The 27,013-nt window shown below is 42.6% G+C and overlaps 1 pseudogene across 1 annotated transcript; it reads left to right on the top strand.

Annotated features, from left to right (window-relative positions):
* The first annotated feature begins 6,833 nt into the window (after positions 1 to 6,833).
* On the top strand, positions 6,834 to 9,544 carry LOC308327476 (ceramide-1-phosphate transfer protein-like; annotated as a pseudogene). Its single transcript has 2 exons — positions 6,834 to 6,943; positions 8,355 to 9,544. The product of its transcript is annotated as a ceramide-1-phosphate transfer protein-like (transcript).
* Positions 9,545 to 27,013: the final 17,469 nt, after the last annotated feature.

The raw sequence follows: 27,013 nt of genomic DNA, 5'->3' as shown, positions 1-27,013 counted from the left end.
CGAAGCTAAGTTGTCCGTCTCTGTTCCCTGGAGTGTGCAGTCCCATCCTTGGAAGGGTTTTCTCTCTTTTTTGATGTCTATGCCTGCTAACTAGACTTGCACCTCCTACGGGTCTTTTTGGATGTGCAGGAGTCCCTTTTTTGTCATATATATATATATATATATATAAATATATATATATATATATATATATATACACAAGAACAACACCACATGATAATATTATCATGTGTTGTTCTTGTTTAATGTAAATCACTCTGGATTAAGAGTGTCTACATTGTGTAGTGGCCACCTATTACTCGGATCATTATAGCATAATGTTTAATAAATCTACTCACTCCTCAGATCCTGTACTTGGTTGTCAGTAGCAGTCAGGTTTGTTTGTACGGTGGACAGCTGAGCAGCATGAACTGAAATCAACACAAGATTACCATTAAATCTATGCAATCATTTATAATAGAGGTATGTCGGACCAACGAATGCCCCTCCTGAACATCATCAGGTTCACCTTCACTTTGTTTCTCCAAGTCTTCAACCTGGACCTCTGTAGCCTCCAGTCTGGTCTCTGTAGCCTCCAGTCTGCTCTGGTGGTCTTCAACGTAGACCTCTGTAGCCTCCAGTCTGGTCTGGTGCCCTTCAACGTAGACCTCTGTAGCCTCCAGTCTGGTCACACACACACACACACACACACACACACACACACACACACACACACACACACACACACACACACACACACACACACACACACGTGTCATTTCGTCTCTGAAAGGCAGAGCCTCCTCCGGTGTCACAGGGAGACACGTCACGCAGCTAAACTATACATCTCCTTACAACCGTAGCCTACTCTACCGGATTTTTAATGAGAGTGTTTGTAAAGAAGGGTATGCTGCACATCCCAGTTTCAGAATACGGTGCTGGACACAAAACATGACTGAATGAAGAAAAAGCGGAATGTCCGCAACACGATATAGTTCAGCTCCCGTCTTTTCTTTTCTTTTTCAACCTAAATACAACAACTTTTCGCCCCTCCGGGCTTCCTCAAGTTCTTGAGAAAGCCCGTTATATATATATATATATAGGTTTAAATATAAAATACGGGGAGCAGAACTATATCGCGTGTGCGGATCGACATTCCACTCTTTTATGACAAATTATAATTAATAATCGGCTGTTTTTTTCAGATTAATTATTTTTGGCACCGATACCGATATTAATTAGGCTAATTAAAATTATCGAAGCTACCACACATTCTGCCCAGGCAGTTTCAACAGCGACCAACAGTGATCCCACCCAGCCAACAACAACCACACCCGAGGCACATGCCATCCTCTCCCCCAGAAATAAGGCAGACAAACCGCAGCTGTAATATAATAAGAATAAGAATGCACTGCTCACACATATCAATCTGATCCAAGACAACTCCCTTGGGAAACGGTGTGACAGCTGCTGAAAGTTGCCGTACCATTATAACAACCATTATGCACACAGGCAAAATGTACACCATTTCACCCTGCTTTAAGTAACATGTTAAACTAGGGGGTTTACATGTTAAACTAGAGGGCGTTTACATGTTAAACTAGGGGTTTACATGTTAAACTAGTTAAACTAGGGGTTTACATGTTAAACTAGAGTGGGTTTACATGTTAAACTAGGGGTTTACATGTTAAACTGGGGGTTTACATGTTAAACTAGTTAAACTAGGGGTTTACATGTTAAACTAGTTAAACTAGGGGTTTACATGTTACACTGGGGGTTTACATGTTAAACTAGGGGTTTACATGTTAAACTAGGGGGTTTACATGTTAAACTAGTTAAACTGGGGGTTTACATGTTAAACTAGGGGGTTTACATGTTAAACTAGGGGGTTTACATGTTAAACTAGGGGTTTACATGTTAAACTAGGGGGTTTACATGTTAAACTAGGGGGTTTACATGTTAAACTAGAGGGGTTTACATGTTAAACTAGGGGGTTTACATGTTAAACTAGGGGGTTTACATGTTAAACTAGGGGTTTACATGTTAAACTAGGGGGTTTACATGTTAAACTAGGGGTTTACATGTTAAACTAGAGGGGTTTACATGTTAAACTAGAGGGGTTTACATGTTAAACTAGGGGGTTTACATGTTAAACTAGGGGGTTTACATGTTAAACTAGAGGGGTTTACATGTTAAACTAGGGGGTTTACATGTTAAACTAGGGGGTTTACATGTTAAACTAGGGGTTTACATGTTAAACTAGGGGGTTTACATGTTAAACTAGGGGGTTTACATGTTAAACTAGAGGGTTTACATGTTAAACTAGGGGTTTACATGTTAAACTAGGGGGTTTACATGTTAAACTAGAGGGGTTTACATGTTAAACTAGAGGGGTTTACATGTTAAACTAGGGGTTTACATGTTAAACTAGGGGGTTCACATGTTAAACTAGGGGGTTTACATGTTAAACTAGGGGGTTTACATGTTAAACTAGGGGTTTACATGTTAAACTTGAGGGGTTTAAATGTTAAACTAGGGGTTTACATGTTAAACTAGGGGGGTTACATGTTAAACTAGGGGGTTCACATGTTAACCCATTCAGGCCTGACGTCGAAATTAAAGAAAAAAATGTTTTCTAAACCATGAAAATTTTCTGAAAGATTTGAGGCACATTTTAACGATTTTTCAAAAACAGCAGAGCTACACGTTCATAGAGCGGCACTCGGTGCCGCGCTATGAGCTTGTAAATCTGCTATTTTTCAATAGCTAAAGTATATTTAGGATTTTGATTTGAATCATGGAAACCCCCCTATAGTTTGACCCGTTACATGTTACTTAAAAACAGGATGACATTTCGATATATTAACCTAATTATTAAAAACATGAATCCTTAAAATTCCCGTACCTCGCTCCCAGATGGAGCACCTTGTCTCGGAGGTCCTTGGCTTCCTCCTCGCTGGCTGACAGCTGGACCTGTTGTTCCACCACGGTGGCCCTGAGATGTCTTAGCTCGGCCCAGAGAAGGTCATGGTCGGGTTGCTGTACCAGGCTACCAGTCTGAGCCTCATCGAGAGCCTCAGACAGACGGCAGAGCAGCAGCAGCAGCAGAACAGCCAAACAGCAGCGCTTCATTCTGGAACAGAGTGACCGCGTCGGCGTCGTCTCCCCTTCTTTTATCTCCCAAAAAGACACGCGAACCCAACGAACCAGCGGCGGCCTTGCCGTCGACACCCAGTGGAAAGTTAATGTACAACCGCACGCCGTCGTGTCGTAATGATAACCGTATACCGGCCCTGGAAAATATAGCGTCTGAGAAAATGTCTGGTATAATCAGCTGTTGTTGTTGTTGTTCAGATACATGCAGTACAGGTTGTTTTTCTGCTATGCTGAGCACCAAAGCAACATGTACTGTTCAAGGTTAAAGGTTTCAAGGTTCTTTATTATTTCTCTCCCGAGGGAGAAATTTGTCTTAGACAAAGGGCCCGCATGCAAGCGTAGCCCTTATAGTCCTGCAACAAACAGTCAAAAAGTGCTTTAGTTTTCGAGATACCCCTACCGGAGGTATAGGACCAAACACAACATAGTTTTTCCTCATCTCTAAGGCCTCCCATACATGAACTGGATTCTTGTATAAAAATATTTTACTGCAAAAGTGGTGAAATTATTATTTAAAGTTATAGACCTCAAACTAAAAATAAAGCCTGTCCGTCTGGGGGTTGAGGCACTTAAAGTCATGTAGATTCACAGTGGAAGCTCTGAGAGGTTCAAAACTTGGCATACTTGAAGCCAGAACATACCTCTACATTCTAGTAAAGACTGAATGTCAATATCTGAATGTCAATATGACATATTTGAACACATGCCTACAGTAGGCGGAATTGTACATCTATGTAGATGTCTTCTCTACTTTGTAGTGACTCTGGAATGGATTGTCATAGCAACACATATGATGGCTTGTAGGAAAGGTGAGGTTCTACTGAATCCAGCAATACCAATTGTGTAAATGTAGCTCGCATAATCGTGGAGTTATGCCACTAACGTATATGGTGTGCCAAACGGGGAGAAATAAAACAGTCCCAACTCCTAATGAAATCTACAGTAGCTAGCCTATCACACAGATTAGATTAGTTTTGGCTTCACTTATCAAGGGTGGAAAAATAATAACAAATTCACTTGAGTATATCACTCCTTCACTGGCCTCCCTACACTGGCTCCCGGTCAAATACAGAATAGAGTTCAAAATTCTTCTTCTCACTTACAAAGCTCTCAATGGTCAGGCACCACAATATCTCAAGGATCTCATTGATCCCTACAAACCGAATAGAACAGCAGTGCGTCTACAGTATGCAAAAATGCTTACTGTCCCAAAAATATAAAAAGTTACAATAGGAGGCAGGGCGTTTAGGTCCCAGGCACCGCAGCTGTGGAACCTTCTCCCGGCTTCGGTCCGTGGGGCTGACACGCTCTGCACATTCAAGACTAGGTTGAAAACCTTTCTCTACGACAAAGCCTATGGCCAGACTTGTCTCCGGGTCTAGCTGGATACCATAGTCGTACATTGTTGTGTGGGTTTGTCTCCCAGCAGTACTTGTAATATACACTATATAGGCTCCAGTAAGGCCTGCCACTAATCCAACATCTGGGGAATCTCTCCCCGGAGTCTCTTTTCGTCCTCCCCGTCGCAGTTCTGTGGACCTCTAATATTAACCCCCAACTGACTGCCGAGTGTGACCGTGGATCAGGCCTCTTCATGGAGCCCACCAGAAGTGTGACCAGGACCCGTCCTCACAGAGCTCGACCTGGACCAGATGTGGACCAGACCCCTCCACGGAGCCCACCTGCCTATTCTCTGTCTTTTTCTCTCTCTGTGTCTATCTCTCTCTCTCTCCCTCTACCCCCCCCCCCCCCCCCCCCCGACACGGTCGAGGCAGATGGCCGCCCACCCTAGAGTCGGGTTCTGCCTGACGTTCCTTCCTAAAGGGGAGTTTTTCGTTACCATTGTCGCAATATTGCTTGCTCTGGGTGGATCTTTGTTGGTTGTAAAGTGTCTTGAGACAACTTGTTGTGATTTGACACTATAATAAAATTGAATTGAATTGACGTAACAACTACAAATAAAGGTAAGAAAGCCTTCTAGCATGGAATTCTTCTTTAAAGTTAAACGGTATTAGAGCTACCGTAAGCATGTGCACAGCCTACACACACACACAGCAAAGTGGAATGAACGCTAGCTACCAAAAAGGTCCGGCATATGGAGGTGATGGATTAAAAAGGAGCTTCTCCCAGCCTTGTATGCTGGCTGGTTAATTGAGAAATGAAGCCCACGTTGCGTCTCCAATCTCCAGCCCCATAGGGCCATAATAATCTTCAAGAAATACAAATGGAGAGTATGCGCATGCATAAAGTGAATGGGAAATCGAGTGGCAAAGTGACGTGGCAAAGTGAGTTTAATGTCGTTTAATGCAATCAGATAGGACCTTTCTGTTTGAATGTGTGGGCCGTCAAGGCCAGAAAATGTGTTTTTTTGCCACTCAGTAGTCGTTCCTGCATAACTTCCGGGTATGATGATGTCACGCGCATACCGTCTATTACGATACCCGACGGGACAAGAAAGACCAAAAAAAAAGATACAGAAGTGTGTATATCTAGAGATGGTATAATTGTATTATGAATGGTATTGTTTCCCTAATAACCATAGAAAAGTCATGTTGTTCTATTCACAACGTATTGTGATTAACAATGAATTCGCTGGAGTCTGGAAACCACACATTTCACAAGACTTTGGGTATGCTATTACCAGGATCATTTTAAACCTTTTTGCACTTCGTCCTGCCTGGCACTAAATCACTCTGTGGTGCAACTAGGAATGCCACGGTTGGCCAAAGGAGTATTTGTGCAGAATCCACATACTTTTTTTTAAGTGTCCTGTTAAATAAATTGATCAATCAAAATTATTTTTGACATTATGACCTTATTTCATCATGTCGTCACTGTTGTATCTCCATATTTGTTGTATGACAGTGTCATGCAAAAATAGGCTACTACTTGAAAAGCTTAATTGTCATAATGACCAAAATAGGTATTCGAGGTTGGAAGTGGTTGTGTCTGTCTGTGGATTTTATAACTATCTAACCAATGAAAAGTATTAATAAGAACTAAATAATACATTTAATTTAGAACAAAGCGGAGATCCGGGCACACGTGATGTTAAAAAGGAGGAAAACTTTATTCAAGCGACATGTTTCGACCTATACGGTCTTCATCAGGGCATAATTCAATACATTGAATTTATTGCAACATAGGTTTTTTGTTTGTTTCCATTTCTGGTTTTGGATATACAAGGTTTCCCCCCCCCCCCCCCCCGACAGCATTGATAGCAAAAGTTCTGTAAGAATAACATCATAATCTACTTTGTAATGTAATGATTATTGCATCCCATAGAGCAAACCATAGAGGATTATTTTGTGTCCATGGCGTTTTCTTCTCTTTTAAGTCTGTTTATGTTTAGATTTGTTTCTTTATAAAATAATGAATTTGCATTGCTCTCTCTCTCTCTCTCTCTCTCTCTCTCTCTCTCTCTCTCTCTCTCTCTCTCTCTCTCTCTCTCTCTCATGTTAAATCGCAGAGGGAGGTTTGGACTGCCACTGGGATTCTTGTATGAAAAGCTATAATCAGCTTAACAAGGTAAGTTAACAAGAGAATTATAAAGTCATTCATGATAAAGTCATATTTCAAAGTCTGATTTACTAGATTAAGTGAATCCAATGCATTTCCTGTCACCCATGCATCTCTCTCTCTCTCTGTGTGTGTGTGTGTGTGTGTGTGTGTGTGTGTGTGTGTACCTTGTCATCCCCATGCCCCGCCTCCAGCTCCACGAGCCCCACCATCTGTCCAACAGCAACGAGAGTGGCGGCGTGGACGATGAGTCGCTGGCCTTGCAACATTGTCCCGTCAGAACTTCCAGGTGTCACTGGTGTCATGGTGGAGCCTCTTGTAAACAAGCATAATGCTTTACCCACAGTTGACAGTTTTTGTATTGAGTTGTGCTTGAAATGTACTGTAATTCTGCAAACTATTTCAATCAATCAATCAATCAAACAAACAAAATACTCATGGACTAGAAATACTTGGAAATACAGAAACTAGGACTAAACAAGGAAAATAACCACATCACTTACAACGACGAACTGACAAGGAACTGCAAACACTGGGGCATATTTATAGACAAAGACTAGGTACAGAAGGTACCTAGTCTAGGTACAGAACACAAATACAAGTAAAAGTCCCAAAACACAGACAAAGTCCAAGGGCAGAGGAGCGTACCGTGACATTGTGGTTATAGTGTCCGCCCTGGGACTGGGAGGTCGGGGTTCAATCCATACCAAAGACTCTACAAATGGGGCCCTCATGCTTGGCACTCGGCAATGACATCCAATCCAACAAGTGTTGGATTGGGGTTAAGTCCCTGCGACATACTAGCGTCATGTCCAGGGGGTGTACTTGTACATCAAGCTGCCTCACGCTACAGAAACAGGAGATAGGCTCCTGCCCTATGGGCCTCATGGCTACTTAACACTATTTCATTCCTGGTACAAAATGTACAGGCATACCTTTTTATTATTATTGCCGCAATAGCCGGCAATAATATGTGGCCCGGTAAATTATTTTGTAAATCGTGTTGTTTCTCACCATATCTGTGGAGACCTTGAGCCTCTATAATGAAATAGCTACTTTATCTCTGTTCGAAACAGAGTATGACGGTGTCCAGATAAAATGTTCTTTTTATTTTGTAAATAATTTACAGTATATGTGGACTGTCCCATCACATATACAGTAGGCTACAGTATATTGTCCAAAAAGAGAATCTACCTCCACTTTAAAGAATATTTGTATCCATGTTGATAAAAGGCAGCTACTGTAGGTGTTTCACATTGTTTCTCCCCATATCTAAGAGCAGACCTTGAGCTTCTATTGTTTATCTCTGTTCGAAAGGGAGTATGAATGTTTGTGTCCAGATAAAATGTTGTTGACATTCTTGAAGTGCATTTAATTAAGAATGTTGCCTGCACGCTGCACCTGTTTACACACACACACACACACACACACACACACACACACACACACACGCACAGTCGCACACGCAGAGTGCCGCGCTACGAGATTGTAGATCTGCTATTTTTGAAAAATCGTGAAAATCTTTGAATATATATTCTTTCAGAATTCAGAGCGCACGTTTTGAACTAAAATCTTTGCTTCCGGGGGGGGTCCCTGGAACAACATATTTTCAAATGGGTGTTTTAATCGACCTCATGCCCTAAATGGGTTAAACCTATTTACCGACCCCTGATGGCTTTAATTGCTTTCTGCCCTTGCAGGTTCATGGAGGCTCTGGGTCCAATGGTCGGACTGATATCTAACGAGATAAAAACCAAAAACAACATCATCCGCCAGCTGGCCTTGCTGTCAAAGCGGAGCCCCGCAGACTCAGAGTTTGGGCCCGACGACAAGGACGCGGTTAACTCACTGAGCGTCGCAGAGGTCGACGACTACCAGTCGGTGCGCAGCATGATCCAAACCGAAGTCGGCCAGGGGCTGGTGAACTTCCAGCGCTTCACGGAGTCCGGGTGCCGCACTCTCCTCCGTCTGCACCGCGCTCTCGTGTGGCTGGAGAGCTTCCTGGAGAAGCTCGCCGAGAGAGACCCCGGCCTGCACGGGCCGGCTCCGGAGCCCCTCGGACCTCTGCCGCGAGGCCTACCAAGGCACCCTCGCCAAGCACTGCACACGTGGCTCGTCCGCAAGGGTGCCGAGCTCGCCTTCATCGCCATGCCGGAGCGGGCCTTCTTCTTCAGGCTCGTGTGCGTGCAGGACCAGGAGGAGTTCGGCGCGCTGCTCGGCAAGGTGGTGAAGGCCATCAGAGACGTTTACGACAGGACTCAGGTGGCCCTGGAGGATAATAATATGCTGGATCTGCCATAGGATGTGAGGAAAACGGCAGTAACAGCCCTATAGCGTTACCAGTACTGTTTACAGTGTTACTGTATTGGTAATGTGCAGAATAATTCGCTTCATACCCGCTGGACAGTGATTTCTTGCCACGGAAGGTTGTCGGGACTTCTCGAGGCAAATGTGAATGTTTTTTGAGTGGTGCTAACCGCTCCGACACTTGACTATGTGTGTAGCATGAGTCCATCTCAGCACGGTTACTGTGGTTACTGTGTCTATTAGTTCACCGTTACATCATTATTCATCTAGTTCATATGCAGACCTTAATGACATTAACTCATCAAAGGCACCGCTCACTTCACACTGGGTGTGATTTTTATTTAATCATTCACTATTTATGAGGGCAACGTTTAGCTCCCAACCAAAGGGCGACGGGAACAATCATTTGATATGGAAACTCTGTTTACTCTATAGACATTCCTCGCCATATCCTGTGAGATAATGTCTGGTCCTTACAGTATTAGTGGAGCAGACCAAGGGTGACACTATTGTAATGAGTCTGGCTGTACTATATGGTCTATGGACTCACTGTCCACACAAAGAAAACACCAAACGTGACTATGCACACCCCGCCAGCGGTCACCAACATGTCCGTACACGGACAAATGTGTCCCTGGCAAAGACTTTCTCTTGTCCGTGGTGAACGTTTGATATATATATTTTTTTTTACAAACACCATTACAATGTTCTTATTTTGATCATAAGACCAAATTTCTGAATGTCAGTCTCCAGGTTTTCTTCACAATGTGTATGACACTCATTTACTACTATGACACTAAATTTACTACCAGTAAGACGCGCAAACGCGGGAAGCGAACGCAGCTCGTACATATTTGGGTTTTGGACGTATAGCTGCTTTGGGGACTCCTTATATGGTTATGGCTGAGTCATGGTGACGTAACAGCGGGACAGCTCCATATATGGGCACAAAAGCGGGACAGTTGGGTTTTGGACGTATAGCTGCTTTGGGGACTCCTTATATGGTTATGGCTGAGTCATGGTGACGTAACAGCGGGACAGCTCCATATATGGGCACAAAAGCGGGACAGACAGACACACACACAGACATGATCTGCTAGGTCTCAAGTGCTCACTGCGTTCGCAATCACTGCGTTCGCAACTACCTATGGCACATTAGGAGTCCAACTATTAGTGGTTCTTCTCCGATTGTTTTATTCGCGAGGACCCCCTTAACCCATTCTGAACGGGAACCCATTTTGGTTTTAGCATCATGTTATGCTTTAGCTATTGAAAAATAGCAGATCTACAAGCTCATAGCGCGCCACCGAGTGGCGCGCTACGAGCTTGTAGGTCTGCTATTTTTGAAAAATCGAAGAACGACTGACATTTTTAGAATCTGATCTCAGGTCAGAATGGGTTAATCAGACCAGTGTGTGTCCAGTGGAAACCTCGTATGAATCTGATCTCAGGTCAGAATGGGTTAACTCTGAGAGTGTGTACAAATGGAACTAAATGGACCCGTACTGGTCCATTTGGTTCCATTTGGTACACTCTCAGAGTTACAGACCTGTTATGGTCATTCAGGGCTAGCTGTTCGTGTGTTTCTTGTGATATTCCACTCTTTTTGTATGTCTGTGGCAAAAATGTAATTTTGACAAAAATGTCCACCACAAGCCAACATGGTGATGACCGCTGCACCCCGCCTTGTCAGGCCTATGTTAGAGTTATGGCTGCCTCCAATACTGCTGACCACCAACTGAAGTTGACTGCTGACCAAATGTAAATGTTCTATGGGAGCGATGAATGTTTTCCCGTTTTGGAATACTTGCCCTTTTAAAATAATTCCAAGTGATTCTTTTCGCTACACTGAACCTGCTCGATCTCAGACCATTCCACATTATGATTATTATGGGATATGATAATAAAATAGGAATCAGGAATGCTCGCCTTAAAACACGCTTGCTCGCCCTCGGGGTATTTTCCCACCAAACTCACGCTGACCGTTCGGTTTGGTGGTTCTTGCATTCTTGTCTTTGTTTGACTGAGGATAAGGTTAGAAATATGTTTAGGGTTAGGTTTTGGCACCTTTTTACTGGGGTTAAGTTTAGAAATAAGCATAGTTTACTTAGGTTACGTTTAGGAATACCAGGTGACTATGTTTTGAGGGGAGCTTTCCAGTAGCCTATTGTAAAATAGACTATATATGGAGTTTTATCGAGGGCCATAACAGTCTTTTACTACTGAGATAACGTTTCTTCATAACTTCCAGTGTTGCCATTGACCATATTCACACGGCAGCCATTTTGCTCTTCCTTCATGTGTTTCAGCGTCAAGCTCGGTGGAATGAAATGTGTAAGCCTGCACCTCCTGGACCGCAAACATGTCAAGGTGAGATGGCAGAGCTTTAGCCTTGATGTCTGACTCTACCTCTGTTTACATTTATGACTAGGGTTGTCCCGATCACGTCATTTTCAAATGATCGGAATCGGTTCGGGAGCCAAAAAACGTGATCGGGACATCCCTAGTATCAACATTATATCATGACATTAGACTGGAGATTGTCTGTGATTTGGGATATTGGACTATTGTGATATATGGCATAAACGTGTTCTTTAAAATATAAAGGATAAAAATATCGGATCGGTATCGGCAGACACTAAAAATCAACTGATCGGAATCGGATCGGGAGCAAAAAGATGTGATCGAGTAATAAAGTATTCAATGATATGATATGATATAGTACTTCATTGTCAGTTCACACTGAAATGTGTCTTGCGACACAGCAGCCAAGTGTGCAGAACACATATACACACATTTGACATAACACAAAGAACAAGGCAATTTACATACATAAAGACATAAAGACAAGAGCAGTATCCACCGCTTAGATTATCCTGTGGCTACTACAACTCCTGATTAAGCCTCAAGGTCGACTGGTGGACAAAGGACCTCTTTAGTCTGACCTTATTGTATGCTGGTACACCATATCTCCTTCCTGAAGGTAGCAACCTATATTCTCCATACAACACATGCTTAGTATTAGAGGTGATATTCCTTGCTAACCTTGTGCTGTTATATACGTGGATGTTTAACGTTTCTGAAGTTGTTGTCCAACAATCTTTGAACAAATGGTTCAGTTGTTGCAGCAGTTGTGACTTTAGGGCTGCAGACAAACATCCATACCAGGTGGTACTACAGTACTGAAGAACACCCATAATAACAGAAGTGAAAAACAAAAGAATAATCCGTCTACTAGCACCGAAGGATCTTAGACGGCGAAGGAAGTAGAATATTTGCTTTGTTTTCTTACACACTGAGTCAATCTGATCGTTCGATGATAATAGATGGTCTAAGGAAAGGAAAGGAAAGGTACTATGTTTACCCAGGGTAACTGGACTAAGCTCAAGAACTTGTTTACAGCCAGGCCCTGCTCATAGAACATTTCATGGTAGAGGTTCAATGCCTTGTCCATGGGCACTTCAGTGGTGGTAATTTTAACGTGCCGGTCCTAGCGACCTTCCGATATCAAGAACGCTCCGCAAACCGTTCGGCCACCACTGCCTAGTCTATTACTACTCCTAGGTATTTGTACGAACATACCTGGTTGATCAGTTCACCATGAATAGTAATGGGGGATCTGTGTATCTCTGGTGTACCAAAAACAATCAGTCTTTTCTGTGTTAATGATGAGAGGGTTGTTATCACTCCATTCAACCACCTTATTACTTGCGCAAGCAGAGCGCGCAAGTACTAGTTTTGCCCAGGACGATATCCGATGCGTATACACCGTCCCAGCACTTTTGATGCGTATGGACCATCCCAGCAAATGACGTAATACTAATACGGCAGTGGTGCCAGATTACATACATGTATACATAGGAGCATTACCTTTAATCCTCCCGACACTAAAACATATCGTCATTACGTCACCATCGAAAACCAATTACACTCTGGCATTGGGTCCTTAAATCCACATCTTTATTACGTCATCATTGAGAGCTAGTTATACCAGTTACCCTGACGTCATATGCTGGGACGGTGCATACGCATCAAAAGTGCTGGGACGGTGCATACGCATCAAAAGTGCTGGGACGGTGCATACGCATCAAAAGTGGCGCAACGTAACCACAGTATACCGCTAATCAACTTACAAATTACATATACATATACATAGAAGCATTTCCTTTAATCCACCCGACACTGATCGACATATACGTCACCATCGAAGGTATTGGGTCCTTTAATCCTCATCTTTATTACGTCATCATTGAGAGATAGTTATACCAGTTATACCCTGACGTCATATGCTGGGACGGTGCATACATCAAAAGTGGCGCAAAGTAACCACAGTATACCGCTAATCAACTTACAAATTACACAATTACAAAAAAATACAATTTAAAATAAATAATTAAATAATTATACAGTACATGATAACATATTTTATTTCAGTTTATATACCTTTTTTTTCATCAGATATCGATGATTTATTTTTCTTTGAGAAACTAAAAAGGGATCCAGAATAATTCTAAATCGATAAAACTGTATTTCTTTTATAGAAACTTGTACCATACTTTATAATACTACTTTTTACATGCATAAAGTAGGTAGGTAGAAAATAGCTAAACCTAATATTTCAACATTTCAAACGTTCCTTCACAGAGAAGCTGAGATTTGACAGTTTGTAGCGGTCGACAATACTTGCGCTCTGCTGTGCACTAGTAGCCCATTTATGGCCTGCTAGTGTGCAACAAGCAAGTGTGCACTCGAGTGCAGTTCTAGTTTACTCTGTGTTGGTGCAGTCCAGGATCACTGGAACTATCTAGGAGAGAAATCAATCATCTGAGTATTTTAGAATGTATTGGTCTGGTGTGTCAGTGCGACATTCAGACAGGCATTCCTCAATACGACAGCTGTCAGTATAAAGGGTGAAAAGTACAGCTGAGCTCACACACCCCTGGGGAGCACCAACATTGGTAGCTAATGCTGATGAGAGGGTTGTGTTCACTTTCACCCTAGAAAAGAAGCATACCAGTGAATTAAGTATGGATTCAGTTCCAACTGTGCCATTTCTGACACTAGTTATCAGACTGTGTTGTATTGAAAGCTGAAGAAAAGTCTAAGAATAGCAGTCTCGCATGATTCTTTTTTGACTTATCTAGGTGTTTTGTAATTAAGTGGACCAGTGTCACAGCCGCATCCTCTGTAGGCTACCGCAACCCTTTTTATAGGCAAACTGACTGGGGTCAAAATTTTCTTTGGTTTACTAACAAGATGTTGTAACAGTATTCTTTCAAGTGATTTCATAATCACTGAAGTGAGAGCTATAGGTCTATAATCCTTATGTTTTTTTGGACATTGGATTTTGGGTAGTGGTTTTATGTGTGAGGTTTTCCAAGACAGGGGAATTGTGTGTGTGTCTACAGAGGTTTGGAATATTGGTTGCCACACTGGAGCCAACTCAGATTCAAGAGAGGAGAGGAGAAAAGCACTGCATTCATCTGGCCCATTAGCTTTCCTTGTGTTAGTACACTGAAACACTTTCCTTACATCTTCTTCAGTGATTGTAATTCTGTCTGAGGGGGCAGGTGTTACAGCCTCCAGTATTTCAGTGCACTTTGAGGAATTGTCCAATGATTCAAATCTGGCAAAAAAGGTATTTAGGTGATTAGAAAAGCCAAGTTCATTTTCGGTCACAATAGGTTTCGTTGGGGTTGACATTCCTGTCATAGATTTCATAGTATCCCATGCCTTGTGATCATTGGCATTAAACGCATCCTCCAGACGCTGTCTATGTGCCAATTTTGCCTGCCTCATTTTCATTTTTTACTTTTTTTCGGCCAATTTAAGTGGACCAAAATCTTTGTTTATGAATCTTTCCTTTCATTTATTACATTTTTTATATCCTTCGTCATATAGCCTATGATTTGTTGTTTGCATAGATTTTTATCTCCTTTGTAGGAACAACCAGCTGTACACAACAATTTATATAATCATTTGTAACTGTGGTAATTTCATCTCTGAATGTGTCCCAATCAGTCCAGTCCAGGCATGCTTGTAGTTGTTCCGTGTTTTCATTTGTCCATGTCCTAACTACCTTCTTCTCTGGCTTCCCTCTTTTTAATAAAAAAAAGTCATATGTGTGCACTGTGCATGACTGGAGTCATGCACACAATATTGTGGTCAGAGGTCTCTATCTGTGGCCCAATCTTGGCTACATATGCATTTGGAATGTTTACATAGCACAAAATATTATTTTTCCTTGTCGCATCCTTGACGTATTGTTCAAATCCCGGCAGCACAGTGTCCAGATAACACTGGTTTAAGTCTCCAAGCACGACTGCTGTTACATTGCTACCAATATAAATATTACGCATCGCACTCAGTGTGCAAGGATGTTTTGTGTGATGTTCTTTTATGTGGATTTCGGATCTGCAAAACACAGCGAAAAAGCGCAGGCTGTGTGCAAATACCTGTACTGCTCAAAACAGGCTATGACTGCCGTCGAAAATGTGCATGAACTGGGTCTGTCTGTATGCCTTTTAATTATGTCCATATATGGAGATATCTATATCTGTCTGTCCTTGTCCCTTGTATGCCCATATATGTTCATGGAGATCTCTGATGTTATCAGTATGGGCATATATGGGCCTGGCCATATTTGGGCATACGGGGTGGAATTGGCAGTTGTGGAAAGTCCTGTGAAGGCAGTGATAAACGTCTGTGGAGAATGTGTGAAGAATGTCTGAAGAGTGCAAATTGACGGTGAAAAGGGGTGCATACGTTTGTTAGACCTCCTAACAGCCCGACAGGCATTAATTAGTCCACCGTTGCTCCCGACATGCCCGGCTGGTCACAACTAACCCGTGGCCGGATTGAAATTCACCCGTGGCTCCTGACACGTGTGGCAGGTTAAAACTAACCTGTGGCCCTTGATATGCGTGGCAGGTTACAACTAACTCGTGGCAGGTTACAACTAACTCGTGTCAGGTTAAAACTGACCCGTGGCTTTCTGTGAGGTTAGGTTTAGGATTGGGTTTTGGGAAGGGTGTCGGACGCATGACTGTAGGACTGTTTGTACGTTGGACTAAACACATGCACACACCTGTGAAAAGTGGACCGACAAACTAATAAAATGGCAAGTGTGGGGAACAGTCTGTGGGGACTTAAGCTCATAGCGACCGAAAATTGCAGATTACTATTCCGATTACTATAGGCGTGACTAGATTGCTATTCCGATTACTATATGCCGAGTCGTGACATCACGCCTTGTGACACGCTCCGACCGAACGACTGTTGCAAATGAACCAAGTTGGTACAACACATGGAACTCCTCCATGTGGAGCTGACTATCATCACCTGGATCTCCATATATGAAGATCACAACACTGACCTCATCATACCATGGACAGCCATACATGAGAAGACTGGATCATCACCTCAATTATCTGGAGCCGGCGGGCGAATCTCCATCTGACCTCACTGACACCAGATTAATAGTTTAACTTGTGCATCTCAACTGTGCCATATTAAGAAGCTCTGTTGTTTCAAGATTTTATTTTTTCCATATATGGGCATTCCCAGATGATGCCCTTATAGAGAGGAAGAACATCTTAAAATAAAGTATCGGAGCTCTACGTACTGGTGTGGCCTGAATATAGACATTGAGATGTGCACACAATCTTCTCTGTGAACTTATACAATCCTTATAATGCCCATATATGGAGATCCCTGATGTCACCACCAATATTCAGGCCATTATGGGAATGTCGCAACGCAAGTCACACTTGCAAATGAACCAAGTTAATTTGGAAGTGTGGAGCTGACTATCACCTGGATCTCCATATATGAAGATCACGACACTGACCTCATCAAACCCTGGATAGCCATACATGGTTCGACATACTAGATCTGCGTATATGGAGCCTGCCAGCAACTCTACATCTGACCTCACTGACACCAGCTTAATCGTTTAACTCCTGATTCTCAACTGTGCCATATTAAGAAGCTCTGTTGTTTAAAGGGCGAGGTTGCTTCTCGCCCTCAGTGCGTCTTACTTGTTAGGTGCACTGGCATAGCCTGACCAGAGCCTCTTCTGGTGGTTCTGGACAACCGTGTATCCAACCGACTCAAGGGTGGGCACTGCACTCCATGTGGTGGTGTGGAACACATTGTCGAATTTGAAGTAGGTGGGACCAACTGTTCTCGAGTTACATGGATTGCAGATGTACACACACTCATTCAGAGTCGGTGCATTTATTGTTAAGACAACGTCTGTAAAAAACATGCTTTATACATAATGAGTGAAATTGCTGGAATGATTTGTTTATTTTCTGAACACAGTTATATGACACAATCTTTATCCAGGGGGATATAGCGGCATCTAGCAGCAGTGATGTCAGACTTTTGGTTCTCTACTGACTGAAATAACAGATCGCAGAATGAGATGCATATTGCAAAAACAAATCATCTCTTCAATGTCGTTAATGCAACTAGCTTGTACACCATTGTCAACTTCAACAATCAGTTAGTGCATGGGGTCCATGGGATGCAACATTCATCATGGATCTGCAGATTGTGCAGAAAGGACAGCTCGGCCATAGGGGAGGGAGGGGGAGAATATTCTATTGGCGCACAGTGAGGGGATGGAGACGGGGGCTGATACGTCACACTTCCTACTCTAATAACCAACACAAATTCTTCTTCATCATCATAATCATCATCATCCAATTCAATAGCTGTATCAGCGGGCGGTTCAATTTCTATTCCTGACTGGGTCACAATTGCCTCTTCCTCCTCATTCCCTTTGATGTTGTCTTCAAGCTGTTCATTTTGTGTTTCCGGTTGGGTCACCAATTTCTCTTCTTCCTCATTCCCTTTCATTTCTTCTTCAAGCTGTTCATTTTCTGTTTCCGGCTGGGTCACAAATGCCTCTTCATCCTCATTCCCTTTCATTTCTTCTTCAAGCTGTTCATTTTCTATTCCCGGCTGGGTCAGAGGCCACTGACATCTGCTAATGTTGGCCTCTGGCTGTAGCTTATGGCCGTCCCGCTCAATCACTGGAGCCCTCCTCTTTGTCACATGCGCCTTGTCAAGCTTTCCCTCAGCCTTGTAGTTTTCCACCTTTCGAATTTGACCACGTACCACCTTCCCTGTACTGGCACATGGCTCTCGTTCAGAGCCAGAGGCCACCAAGGGTTTGCTCTCCTTCTCCTCCTCATCCTGCCGTTTTCTTTTCCTCCCAGGTTTAGAGCACGCGTCCAAAAAGGGTCTAGAACTATCAACAAGGCGGGGCTTGTCATCGGGGGTCAAGGCATGTACGGGGGGAACAGTTCGAATGGGTCCACGCCCACCCCCGACACACTTGTGTGACTTAAGGTGACATGACTGATTGAAATGCCTGTCACACTGCGTACATTGGTAGGGTTTTTCCCCAGTGTGGATACGCTGGTGTGTCTTCAGGTTACCCAAGTTTTTGAAACTCTTGTTACACTGTTGGCAAGGAAAGCGTTTTTCTCCGCCACACACACGCTCCTGCGTCTTCATGTTACCTAACTGACCGAAACTCGCGTTGCCCTGTTTACTCTGGAATGTCTTTTTCCCAGTGGAAACACACTCGCGAGGCTTCAGGTCAGCTGAATGATTGAAACTCTCATCGCGACCTGTGCAGTGGAAAGATTCGCCTCCGACGTCGAGACGCTGGTTTCTGCTCACGTTGTGTAACAGCTTGAAACTGTGCTTACCTGACCGATAGAAACTCTTGTTACACAGTTTACAGATGTGGGCTTTCTTTCCTTTTATGGAAATCAGCTGATGTGTCTTTACTTCTGGTTGAATCAAAGCCTTAGTGGTCAATGGTTGATGAATGTGAGATCTTGATTCATCTGGTTCTCCTTGCTTCTGTCTGGTTACAGGGCTATTGATTTCTGGCTGGCTGGCTGCTGAGGTATTTACTTCTGGTTGAGTCAAAGCCTTATTGGTCAACAGTTGATGATTGCGAGATCTTGATTTGTCTGGTTCTCCCGGTTTCTGGCTGCAGGTTACAGGGCTCTTGATTTGCTGGCTGGCTGCTGGGATATCTCCATTCCTCAACATCTTAAAGTAGAGGTCATTGTGGTTCCTTTTCAAATGGGTAAGGAGATAGTCTCGAGATGTGAAGCACACGTCACACTCAGAACAAGAGAAGATCTGATCCTGGGAGGATTGGGACTTAGCTCCTTGCAGGAGCGGCAGTGTATTGTCAAAGTTTCCTTCTTGTTGTTTCCGACTGGCATCACAGTTCCTTAGCCTTTGCGTGTAGATGGCATTGTGGCTCCTCTTTATGTGTTTATCAAGGAAAGCCTGAGATGTGAAGGCATACTCACACTCCGTACAATCAAAGACCTGCGCTGCTCGGAGGGGCGGCTGTTTATCGCCAAAGCTTTTTGCGGGGTTTTCCTGGATGGATGCAGAGTTGGTTATTTGCAGACGTGCTGAACTTTGATTCGGCACTCCATTCGGCACTCCATGGTAGAGGTCATCGTGGCCTCTCTTCATGTGATCGTGGAGGTGTTCCTGAGACTTGGAGCCATATGGTCGCCCAGGAGATGTGAAGAACTGAGTTTTGGAAGATTGGAATCCAACTCCTTCCAGGAGCGACGGGTCAAAGCTTTTGTTCCACATGACCTGTGCTGAGCGGCTGTGTAGGTGATGAAAGACTGATTGGTCTACCTGAAAATTCCCACAATCTTGATATGTGATATCTCTCACACTCTCTCTCCACCCGCTATCTCTATATTTAATGATGTACGTTTGCTTACCTTCGCTCGATCTTCCTCTATCCCACTCATCTCATGGGACTCAACTTATATAGCTCTGTTCTGATGTCATACATACGTAATGTTGCCATGACAACAGGTAACAGCATGATGTCATGGCAGTGACATCGCCATGACTATAATAGAGCCTAGGTAGAAGGTTAAGGGCAGATAGACATAGTGATTCATAGCAAATAATATCAAATAACACCACAAACTACAGTACCTCTACCCTCAAGATACCATAGGCCTATACCTAACAACGCCAATTTGTACAGCTTCCTTTGCCTTTGTTTGTCAGGAAGTAGAGCATGTCTGCCCAGCAACTATTAACCATCATAAAAAAGAGTAGGAAAGAAATAGAAAAAAACCCACTGTTCTTTTATAATCTAGATGTTTGGGTTTTGGCTGGGTTTGTACAGGTGTTTCTGTCTGTCTGTCTGTCTGTGTTCGTTATGCCCATATTATGGAGACCCCTGTCCCTGATTCAGTTCACAGACATTTTGTGCATTTTCAACCAGCTACTGTATACCAGTAAGACGCGCAAACGCGGGAAGCGAACGCAGCTCGTACATATTTGGGTGTTTTTAAGATATTTTTTTAAGTTATTATTTTTTTAAGTTAAGTTATTTTTAAGTTAAGTTTTTAACTTAGCCATAACCATATAAGGAGTCCCCAAAGCAGCTATACGTCCAAATATGGAGTGTGTTGCATCAATCACAAACAAATCACTCAGCTCCATATATGGGCACAAAGGGGGGACACACAGACAGACATGATCTGCTAGGTCTCATAGTAAGTGCTCACTGAATTCGCAATAACACAGAAAGGCCCTTTTGCCAACCCCGCCTCGGTATGGGTACTGATGAGGCGCATGAGAGGACACGCCACCAGCTCCCACAGCGTCCCGAGCGGGAATCGAACCCAGGACCTTCTAGCTGTGAGGCGACAGCACTACCGACTGTGCCACCGTGCCCCCGCCTAGTTCATTCTTGCCGCATCACTCACTCAGTCATCAGCAATACACAAGCAGAGTTTGAAGCTCTCAGGATATGCAGTGGCAAATAGTTGGACGGACGGACAGACACAGTCTGTGCCACTTTTATGTCCATATGGAGGTCTGTTTCAATTGTATATGCCCATATATGGAGATCTCTGTATTATGTCTGTGTGTGCCTTTTATGCCCATATATGGAGTTCCATGTCAGGCATTCCCAGTAATATCATAGTGATGACATCAGGGTTCTCCATCTATGGGCATAAATGAGGGCATGCCTGCCCATATGGGCATATGACATCAGGGTTATATTGGCATAAAAGGGACACAGACTGACAGATATAGACATCTCCATATATGGGCATATCTGTCAGATAGCTAGTAGTGCGAGCCTGCGAGGTGTGAGGGCCACGTATTGGCCCCCAAAGTGGACCCCTAGTTAATTTACATGTGGCGTTGATTGGTCCAGTGGTGTGCAAGATTAGCTCCGGACTGGCCTACAGTGTACAGTATATACCAGCTGGGATGACCTGCAGGTGCTCCAAGTGCAGGGAGGTGAAACCAGAGCCAGTTCCACCTCTGAAGCTGCATGTGGAAGACAGATGACACCCTAAAGACCAGTAAGACGCGCAAACGCGGGAAGCGAACGCAGCTCATACATATTTGTTTTTTTTTAAGTTATTTTTTTTTTAAGTTAAGTTATTTTTAAGTAAAGTTGCTTTGGGGACTCCTTATATGGTTATGGCTAAGTTAAAAAACTTAGCCATAACCATATAAGGAGTCCCCAAAGCAGCTATACGTCCAAATATGGAGTGTGTTGCATCAATCACAAACAAATCACTCAGCTCCATATATGGGCACAAAGGGGGGGGACACGGACACACAGACAGACCGACATGATCTGCTAGGTCTCATAGTAAGTGCTCACTGCGTTCGCAACCAGTACACTGATCAGTTGCTCACAATATAATTATAGGTCCCAGTGCAAACCTCATCAATGACTTTGATGACAATGCGACATTGGGCTCTGGATCTACAAATATGGGTATGTGCAATGTGCAGCTGCAATATTACGATAATATTCAGAGAGACCGGTCCTGGTGTTATCAGTCAGCCATCTTATCAGGGGGCAGTCTTATCTCTTATCACAACAGCAGCCAGGGAAATGCTCACATGAATGATTCAGTTGTATATTGTTCAATAAGATGTATACAGTTCATGTTCAAGATACAATAATTGTTCTTTAGACGCTGCAAAGGTGAAGATGAAAAGAATACAGATGGGGTGATACAAAACTGAATCTGATCTGAATCAATGAAATGCTTTTCTACCTATCTGTATGGTATAGACTCTATATGAATATGGCATAATACAGTATAGCATAGGCTATATTCTGCATATACTTGCCATATATTGGCATAATATATTTAAAATAACATAGCACCATGAACCATTAGCCTTTTCACCCCCTAGAAGGCACTCGCACCACAAGGGAATATTGGGAACCACTGGAGAGGATAATTAGTATCAACAGGGGGTTGGAGGTGGTCTTCCTTTCTATTCCTCCATTGACAAAATGTAGACCCATGGAATTGGGTTTGAGGGTTGACAAGTTATGCTGCCTAGAGCTAGCTATACGCATATATAGGTCACCACTTTTGGTGTGACACACACACGGCTTCTGTTTCTGTTTACAATGCGTTGTCAACACGTGCTGAGTTGACAAAGATTGACAGATTTCGGAGAAAACTGATAGTTTATCCTTTAGTAATTAGCCTGCGGAAGTATTCACACTACTTTTGGATTTATTGGGATTGGCAATTTGGGGAAAGGAGGAGGAGGTGATCAAGCTCCACAAGACCACAACATTGGTGGGCTTGGGAGCATGGGATGATGGGAGCCCCTCCAGCAGGCTAGGGAGCCCCGCTCAGGTTAGCGGAAAATGACCGCGGGCGCAGGTTGCCAGGTTATTTTATAAGTAAAGTAAAAATAATTATATATATTTATAAATGTATATATAAAAAATATATATAATTATTAATTATATAAAGGATGACGTCATGAACGGGGCCTCCCGATCCTTAAGGCTGCCCCTGCACAAAAAATCTTGAAAGCCCGTGGCGTGACACACATTCACCACAAGCTTGTAAATCTGCAATGTTTTTAAATCGTGAAAATGTGTGCAAATCTTTTCAATGTATTCTTAATGATTTTAACTCAAATATTTGCTTCTTGGTTAGTTCCTGGAACAACAACCTATTTTTCAGATGGGGTATAGAGTATAGAAACATTAGGGTTTTTCAGAAAACTGTCATGATTTAGACATTTTGTAGAATCTGGTCTCGGGTCTCAATCGAGAGAGAACAGCTGTTGAACTATGACAGTAGACAGTGTGTCTCACACTCTGAGTTGGTGGAGTTTGTTCATGTTCTTCTTCTGGTACTGATGAAGGCCGTCCAGCTTCATGACATCCCCGCTGCCATTCTTAGCTAAGGAGATCCCCGAGTAGGCCCCGCCGCGTGTCCAGAGTTGCCGCCAACCTTCTACTGGGCCCAACCCTCCCTGACCGACGGTCTTCCCTAGGCGGGCTAAACTGTGTGCCAAACGGAACCCGCCGGCCGCCGCGGTGACCCGAGTTTCGGGGCTAATTGGAGGGGTGCTTAACACTTTAGGTATCATTTCCTGGCTTTGCTCCTCTCATGGGCTTCTTTGCATTTTTTTTGCTAAGCACTCTGTTCTCTTTCATACTCAGTGTGGTCTTTTTGAAGTATCGTCCTCCCTGTTTCTATGTCTTTAATTCTTCCACTGTCTTTCTGTTTTTGTAAGTACTGCTGTCTCCTCTGTGCAGCATCACACTTGGTAAGGTAGCGTCTCTGCTTTTCAGAAGTAAGTAGAAGTAAATAAGTAAAAACATTTGTTTAATTGTTTATATTATTCTGGAAATATGAGTAACAGGGTTGCGTGAGGTAGGTTGAGACATTCAAGCAAGGCTGACAATGTTATAAAAATATGAAAAAAAGAAAAGAGGACATTTACTCTACTCATGCTGCTAGGAAAGTCTTTGATGATGTCACTCCCAGTGTGTCATGTGACTCACACATTTATTCTTCTTCTACCATGCTAAAAAGCTCAAGGTTGCAGCCAAGGTGTGGGATATCTATGAACAAAATAATACAAAACAAAGTAGATTTTAACAGTTTTATCTGATATTCAATTTGGTCACCAAGGGGTACTCCCGACTTATATATATATATTTTTTCAAAGATATTTTCAAAACATGTTTTCTCCCAGTTGATTTAGATTTGGTCTCAGGACTAGTATAAACAAATGTATGATTTTGTATTTTTTACATGGATTGTTTGAAATTTCATGGGTGGGAAGTTTTTAGGATTGATTTTTAAATTATTTTACTTGTGTATAAAGCTCTCAATGGTCTCGCACCTTCCTACCTACATGACTGCCTGCCTAAATATGTCTCAAAGCGCCCCCTAAGGTCTTCCACTGCTGGCCTGCTCGCTTTGCCAAAAAAATGGCAACTAAAAAATACGGGGAAGCAGCTTTTTGCTTCTACGGGCCGTCGGCATGGAACAAGCTCCCACTGTACCTTCGTCAGGCAGCCTCTGTAGAATTTTTTAAAGCACAGCTCAAGACCCACTTCTACAACATTGCTTTTAATTGATCTTTTATTTTTTGTTATTCATGTCCTCACTGTATTGCATATACTGCTCGTTTTTTAATGTCGTTGCCTTGCTTTTCTTTTTTATTCTTCATTGTTCTGTTAAGCACTTTGAGCTGCATTTCATGTCATGAAAGGTGCTATACAAATAAAGTTGTATTATTATTATTAAATGTCCCATTGGCAGGGGTTTCCACAACACAGCGTCACTGTCTGCAGTGCAGACAGCAGAGCAGAAGCTCTCAATGTTTTAACCATAATATTAAATGATGATGATGATGATGAGGAGCGCACCTAAAGTTCAGAGCGCGGTGGTCACATGAAGAGGAAGACTATAGACATGAGTCATTCTGAGGAGCTAGTCCTGATTGGCTGCCACACACGCTGCTGTCATTAATAATAAATAATAATATATACGATTTATATAGCGCTTTTCTGGGTACCCAAAGTCGCTTTACAGAAAGAGGTACAGACATATTTATTAGAAAACTATTTAAAAAGGTTTAAAAAGGTTAAAAACTAGAAATCAAAATCAAAAGAGGGACCAACAAGAAGGGTGTGTGTGTGTGTGTGTGTGTAGGGGGTTATGTAGGGAAAGCCAGTTTGAAAAGGTGGGTTTTGAGTGTGCTTTTGAACATTTCGAGGGTCATTCATTGGTTACTCAGGAGTCAGGTCACATGACCAGGAAACAGGTAACAGTTAACATACATCTTTAGAGACACCCAATGTTATGTTACGATTGAGACCGGTCAGTTGAGAGGAGCGTTCTTCGTTACAAAATAAAGAAACCCTAACCCTTTTTTTTACAAAAGTAAGTTGATGATTATGTATATTGACCAAAAAAGATATAGGGCGCTGGTCCTGGAGCTGCTCCTTCATCTGCTTCTGGAGGGGGTCTAACGTCAGCTCACGTAGACCAGGAAGAGTGCAGTGTCAACAATTCATGGAGTGTTGCTGTCACATCATCTAGAACAGATGTGAACAAAAAACAATTGCGCGATTGAATAGGAGTTCTAGCGTTAGACCCCCTCCAGGAGCAGCTGAAGGAGCAGCTCCAGGACCAGCGCCCTATATCTTTTATTTTTATATATCTTTTTTTTGGTCAATATACATCATTATCAACTTACTTTTGTAAAAAAAGGGTTAGGGAGAAATTCCCCTTTAAGTTGTCCTGAAAGCAAGGCAAAATGAGATGGCAGTAAAATCTAATAATCTACCCATATTTCAGGATGTCTTCTATCAATTGAAATGATGAGTAAGCATCTATATGACAAAGGGCCATGAAAATATGACCCTTGGTAAAGTGGTAATGTGGCTCAATTTGCCCCAGGTAAGGGGTAAGTTGATCGAAGTCGAGGGGTAAGTTGAACCACATGATATTTCAATGTTAAAAGCTTAAACTTGAACAGATAATGTATTCACTTATCGATAATAATATAATAACAGTTTTCCCTTTTGCAAATAGTCTTATTTATTTGTTTATTTATTATTTAAACAATATTAAGACAATTAAATAGTAAAAATAAAGTTTGTTATTCAGAACCTTATATTTGCAATATTGTTAATACAATATTGCAAACTTCTCTTAAATTAGTATGTACATGCAAATTAAAGGTCATTCAGTATAATTTGAGTAGCAAAGATTTAATAAAACAAATATGAATAGTGATTCCCATTGACTCAATTTACCCCAGGACATTGATTCATTTTATCCCCAGCCTCCATTTTAGAAAACAATGACTAGAATAAGTTACTTCAGACAATTATTTTGCTAAATGATTCACATGGTTCTATCCATTGGCAAATCATCAACGTGTCGTGTATGATATTACATTTTTGACCTAGGTACATTTTGCTTTGTATAACAGTCATTTTACATAAAGAAATTACTCAACAAAAAACAGTTTTTTGTGCAAAATATTGTTTTCTACTTCCCCCATATGCTTCCCAACTTCACAGCCAGGTGTAAATGATGGATGAATACTAGATTTAAGGTCACATGACAACACAGTTTTCTAGTTATCTAGATAAAGGGGGTGGTTCAACTTACCTGCTGGCTCATCTTACCCCGTTCTGCTATATTTTTGAATAGCAAAAGTACAACATTATGCTTTTTAGCAACAAAAAAAGACAGTTTTCTAAGTTGTAATGAGTTAAATGGTTAAGTAGCATACAACTAAGGTATAATTATGCATTTACACACACACACACACACACACACACACACACACACACACACACACACACACACGCACGCACGCACACACACACACACACACACACACACACACACACACAATGGGGCTCGTCTCCTCTTCCCCACAAGATCGAGCTTCCCAGAGGAGGGGGGTGAACCCTACAGCACTGCCTGGGATGACCCGCCACGCGCTGGGACAACGCTCCGATAAACATCCACTCACACAGAACATACTGTAGTTTTATAGTATTTCTCAGGGGTTTGAAGCTACAGTCTATTACGTTGTTTGTCTGTTAATTGTCTCCCTCTCCTGGCAGTAAGCCTTTATCCAAGGCGCTTTACATAGTTCACCCATTCATACACCGATTGCGGCAGAAGCCATGCGAGGTATACCAACCAGCACA

Source organism: Protomyctophum bolini (genome assembly GCF_963924005.1).
Source record: "Protomyctophum bolini genome assembly, chromosome: 13".
Taxonomy (NCBI): Eukaryota; Metazoa; Chordata; class Actinopteri; order Myctophiformes; family Myctophidae; genus Protomyctophum; species Protomyctophum bolini.
Note: the sequence above shows the minus strand (reverse complement) of the source record. Positions and strands in the feature narration are given on the sequence as shown.